Source organism: Vulpes lagopus, chromosome 7 (genome assembly GCF_018345385.1).
Source record: "Vulpes lagopus strain Blue_001 chromosome 7, ASM1834538v1, whole genome shotgun sequence".
NCBI lineage: Eukaryota > Metazoa > Chordata > Mammalia > Carnivora > Canidae > Vulpes > Vulpes lagopus.
Genome location: NC_054830.1, coordinates 82,296,232 through 82,302,006, shown reverse-complemented (window position 1 = coordinate 82,302,006; position 5,775 = coordinate 82,296,232). Strand labels below are relative to the sequence as shown.

Sequence of the window (5,775 nt, the reverse complement as noted above, 5' to 3'; positions counted from 1 at the left end):
GAGCTCCCCTCGCTACAGCACATCCCTAGCCCAGACTGTAGAACGGTGCAGCCCCAGCCCCAGCTTCCCATTCTAGCTAAGCTAGCCATCAACCCATCTTTCTGATCTGCATGACTGGCCTGGTCTGAGCGCCCTCCTCCTCCCCAGGCCAGTGCTCTCCTGACAGCCCAGCCCTATACACCCTCCCAACCTCTGCTGCACTGCTCTCAACAGTAAATTTACAGGTAAGGAAACTAAAGAACAAAGTGTGTGACATGCCTGTGTCACCCAGCAACTCAGGACTAAAGCAGAACAAACATCCTGGCTTTCAACTCCCAGCTGGGGTTCCTTCCCCAGACAGTCTCATAGTCATCTCCCCCCCCAACATGATCCCCAGGAAGTAGCCCTCTGAGGCCTGAGCCACAGGGAAGGCCCCCCTGTCCCCAGCCCTGCCTGGAGCCCAACTTACTCTACTGAAGTGCCTTGTTTCTCAGTGTTCACTTTAGGCACATCTCAGTTATAGCAGGTCTTGGTCTTGTTCCTCTATGACTGTCCTGGGCTCTGGCTGCACCCCCAGCAGGGACTCCACTGTCCCTGTGTCCCCAGTCTAGAGCCTGCCTTTCAGCCCTCTTCGGGGTGGCCCCACGCACTGCTTTGCTCTGCTCCTCCAGGGGAGAGGTCAGTGGGGCAGGGGTTTGGCCCCTGCCACTTGGGCCAAGTCCAGACACACTGCCTAAAATAGCATCCTTTCTCCTGCCAGCGGCGCCACGGAGACTAGGTTCTGAGGCAGCCCTTGTGAGGTCAGAGGTGGAGCTCAGGGTGGGTCCCAGAGGAAGGGCCTGCCCTCCAAGCCAGGTGTCCAGCCCAAAGCCAGAGGAAGCCCTCCCAGCGCCCCAGACCTAGAGGAGGCTCCAGAGGCTCCAGAGCTCCTGGCTGTGAGAAGAGACATGTAGAATGGGAACTGGAAATGGAAAGACCTGGAGATCAACAGCCTGTCATGGAGGGGTTGGAGAAGAGACCCTGCTTGAGTTCTCAGGAAATCCCTATTCTAAAGGAGGAAAGTGAAACTCAGGCCCCCTCCCAGTCTCAGGGGAAGGAATGACACTTAAGCCATGTTTGCAGAGAAACCTTGGTCTAAGAGGCCATATAGAAAGGCAAGCCTGATCCTCTGGGGTCCCTAGTCTGTAGAGCAGAGAGAAGCCTGGGCCTCCTCCTAAGAGCCCTCATCTGAGCAGGGGAAGGGGAAACCTATGCCCGATCATCAGGACAATGCCTCCCTTGGGAACAGCAAGCAAAGCCTCTGGGAAGGAGCCAAAGCTGGACCAGAGTGTGAGGGCATCTGCCCAGGGCTGCAGAGCCTTAGTGACTAAGGCAGGAGTGAACTAGGGGATCAGCTGTCATCTGAGAGGACTTCTGGAGCCAGGACACTGCTGGGGCAATGTGGTGTTTGAGCAGATGACCCAGTGCCGAGACTTGGCAAGTGGTTGCTTGTCTGCAGACTTTGAGGAGAACTGCAGGTGGAGTGGTGGATGGTGGGCAGTAAGTCCCAGAAACATCTGAGGCCCCACAGCCCCTCAGTTGTGGGGAGGCCACATAGGATTTGGTTGCCCAAAGCTAGCTCTGGTAATAGAACTGTCCTCTAGAGGGTGCCAACAGACCAAGCCAGGTGTGAACGTGCATTGTCCTTGTCCCTATCACCACAAATTGCCCTGCAGGTCACTCTGCGGGGAAACGCAGGGGCAAGCTGCAATCTGAGGGCTTCCTGGTCAGAAGCTGTCCTTAAGAAGCAAACTCTTTCGCTGCTCTCCTCAATGCTGACGTTCTGTCCCTCATTTATTTACCACTCTGCAGACTCAAGTGGGCTCGTGATAATGAGTCCTTTCAGGGAGGAGATGTACCCTTGGACATGGGAGACACCTGCCTTCATTCCCTTCTGACGTGTACAGTCAGGGTTAAGGTCAGGGTCAGGGAAGGGTCAAAAGTGAAGCTGCAGCCTGGGTTGAGGTCAGAGCTTGGGCAACCTTGGACTAGGCTGGGATCAAGTTGGTGAGAAGGGGACCTGAGGTTCATTTGGTTAGAGTCAGGGATTGAGCCCTGGACTCATTTACTGGGCCAGGTTCTAGAGATCCAGTTGTAGAGAAGACATGGTCCTGTCTGTCTCTTGGGTGAGATGGATAAACAGCAGGTGACTTAAGATACACTGTGATAAGATGGATGGAATATAGGCAGCAGCTAAGCCAGCCTGGAGGAAGGCAAGAATCATCTGGAAGAACTGACAGGGAAGCTGAGTCCTCCAAGGTGAGCAAGGGAGGTTTGGGTGGTGGTGGTGATTTGAAGCCATTTGGAGCTCAGTGGACTTGTGAGAAAAACCTAACAAAGTCTGTGAGTAGCTTCAGTCCTGTCCCTGGAATTGTTTCCTTGTCTGTGAAATAGGATTGGAGACTATGCCATCATCCCACCCAGCTATTTCAGCATCCAGACAAGGCCCAGGAAAAGGTTTAAGAAGGCATGGTGGCCCAGTAAGTAAAAAACTAATTTAGTAGAAATGATAAATCAGTTGAAAATGAATTGGTTCAAAAAAAGGGGGTGGGTGGCAGCCCAGGTGGCTCAGCAGTTTGGCACCACGTTCAGCCCAGGGCGTGATCCTGGGAGACCTGGGATCGAGTCCCACGTTGCCCACGTGGACTCCCTGCATAGAGCCTGCTTCTCCCTCTGCCTGTGTCTCTGCCTCTCTCTCTCTCTCTCTCTCTTTCTGTGTGTATGTGTGTGTGTGTGTGTGTCTCATGAATAAATAAATAAAATCTGAAAAAAAAAAAGAAAATGAATTGGTAATATCAGTGTGCTTCAGGGCAAGTCTTGCAAACTTTGAGGTATTTCTCAGCATTTAGTCCCTCTTGCAGAAATTTTGTTTTGAAAAAAAAAAAAGAAATTTTGTTTTGTTTTCTTTTTTTTTTTTTTTTTAAGATTTTGTTTATTTATTCATGAGAGACACACAGAAAGAGAGGCAGAGGGAGAAGCAGGCTCCATGCAGGAAGCCCAATGCAGAACTCGATCCCAGGACCCTGGGATCACGACCTGAGCCAAAGGCAAGACACTCAACTGCTGAGTCACCCAGATGTCACAAATTTCGTTTTCTTATTCTAATTGTATCTGCAATAAATTATTTTTGCTAGTGAAAATTTGGAAATAACCCAGTACTCATCAGCCCTCCATTTTTTTTTCTTGAGCTTTTTTTTAAAAGTAAGCTCTAAGCCTAACATGGGGCTCAAACTTACAACCCCAAGATCAAGAGTTGCATACTCTACCAGCTGAGCCAACCAGGCATCCCTCAACCTCCTATTTCTTCCTCACTACACTAAAAATCTTACAATGTGAATTGGTAATTGGGGACATTAATGTTCAACCTAACTGGAAATTTAAATATTTATGAACACATAGCCAAGTAAGTGGAGCAGATATAATTGTCTACCAATGGAGTGGAAATTTTTTTTTAATAGAAAACAAATAGAAGGAATCTCAGATCTTTTTCTTTTATTCTGTTTTAACCTAAAATACCAACAAACCAAAGGAACCTTAAAAGACTAATTTTCCCTCTGTGACAACTATTATAACATTTTGGTAGATTTCCTCCTAATCCTTTTTTAATGTATGCACATACCACATCCTCTGCCTACTCTGTCAATAATAAGTAGAATGAAACTTATTTTGTAAAAATACTTTATTCACTCAAACATTATTGAGAAGACTTCCATGCCAGTAGGCTCACATCCACATCTTGAATGTGACTATACAGCACACAACCGCCTCCCATTTTAGGTTTCCAATTCTCTCTATTAGGAACAGCATGGGGCAGACACAAGAGGCTGAAATCCAATTAGGAATTAAAATGCAGGGATCCCTGGGTGGCGCAGTGGTTTAGCGCCTGCCTTTGGCCCAGGGCGCGATCCTGGAGACCCGGGATCGAATCCCACGTCGGGCTCCCGGTGCATGGAGCCTGCTTCTCCCTCTGCCTGTGTCTCTGCCTCTCTCTCTCTCTCTCACTGTGTGCCTATCATAAATAAAAAAAAAAAAAAAAAGAAAAGAAAAAGATCATGAAACTTAAAAAAAAAAAAGGAATTAAAATGCAAATAGAAATTTTAAAAAATCAGAATAAAGAAAGAAAACTGCCAAAAGATGCTAAAACTTCTCTGAACTCACCCCCTTAATATCCTCCAAAGTGTTGATGTGTAAAAACTAATCATTTCAGCTAATTATTTGTTTGAACCAACATTCCATTTGATTAACTTATCACGTAAACTACTTTCAATCAAATTGTCTTATCCTTGGGGTTTTTCAGACTCTTTTGAGCCACCAAATCCTATATGTAACTCAGGAGTCCATATGTCAATCAGTAAGAAAGGAACTGCCTTGGCTGAAGGAGCAGGAATAGGCATGGAACACAGCACGGGTTCTTCAAGGACCTTGGTCTCTCTGAAATCACCTGCAGCCATAAAGACTCTCCTGCTCAAAAATGAAAGGACCCTTAAGCCTCATCCAGGTAAGTATCACCTTTCAAATTCTTTTTTTTTTTTTTAGATTTTATTTATTCATGAGAGACAGACAGAGAGAGAGAGAGAGAGAGAGAGAGGCAGAGACACAGGTGGAGGGAGAAGCAGGCTCCATGCAGGGAGCCTGACACAGGACTCGATCCCGAGTCTCCAGGATCAAACCCTGGGCTGAAGGTGGCACTAAACCGCTGAGCTACCCGGGCTGCCCACCTTTCAAATTCTTTAGATAAGGAAACTGAGATTCAGAGCAAGGTAACAACTTGGCCAGGGACCCCCCAACCTAGGAAAAGTGGGGGCTTGGTTGGGGTGGGGCAGGGGCACAGGTAGGACCCAGGGTGGTATATAACCTTGACCCTCTTCAATGACCAGACTCCCTTTCCCACAGCGCAGCCTTTCATCCTACTAAGAGTCATACGTGGGCTTCTAGGACAGAGTGGACAGAGGCTAGGGAAGACAGGATCGGGAAGCACCACCACTTGCCGAAGGACAAACATCCTTTGATTCGAGGAACCAGAATTAGAAAACAAGCATGTTCCACTCTATAATCTATATCATGTTGCCAAATTTGGCACTAGAAACCAGGAATAGGGACGCCTGGGTGACTCAGTGGTTGAGCATCTGCCTTCGGCTCAGGGCGTGATACTGGGGTCCTGGGATCGAGTCCCACATCAGGCTCCCTGCATGGAGCCTGCTTCTCCCTCTGTGTCTCTGCCTCTCTCTGTGTCTCTCATGAATAAATAAAAATCTTAAAAAAAAAAAGAAAGAAAAGAAACTAGGAATAGAATTTAGGCCTGCCACTTCCAGTATGAGTTAGAGCTATCAGAAAAGGCTTCTTAGAGGAGGCAATCTCTGACAGAGTTTGGAAGATGATACTGAGGGAATTTGCATGTGTGAGAAGCATTTGTGTTTTTGTGTATGTCTGTATGTGAGCATATATATGTGCGAATGGGCAGGTGTGCGTGTGCCCTTACATATCTGTGTCTAGTCTTGCATGTGAAAACCCCTCTGTGGGTTCATGCATACACACGCATGCACACACACACACACACACACACACACACACGGTCCTGCACATATTTACATGTGCCCATTCCACTGGGTTAATATTTTCCTGCCTGCGTCAGCCCAGTACCAGTCAGCGAGCAGCTCACTGCAGGAACGTGCCCTATCTGATCTGGTCAGAGGCTGTGGGCCTGGAACAGGGGGCTTGGGGTGGGCAGGGAGCCCATCACAGCTCCCCTAGAGAAAT

General features: G+C 48.0%; 1 protein-coding gene across 4 annotated transcripts in view; it reads right to left on the bottom strand.

Annotated features, from left to right (window-relative positions):
- Nucleotides 1-630, bottom strand: part of AQP7 (aquaporin 7) — a 14,388-nt gene extending 13,758 nt beyond the window's left edge. For 2 of the 4 annotated variants that reach the window (XM_041762581.1, XM_041762582.1), the window contains exon 1: nucleotides 449-625. The gene's annotated coding sequence lies outside the window, so the exon portion shown is untranslated. Of the gene's footprint in view, nucleotides 1-448 lie in introns of all 4 variants that reach the window. The other 2 variants (XM_041762579.1, XM_041762584.1) reach the window with 2 other exon arrangements.
- Between the last annotated feature and the right edge of the window lie 5,145 nt (nucleotides 631-5,775).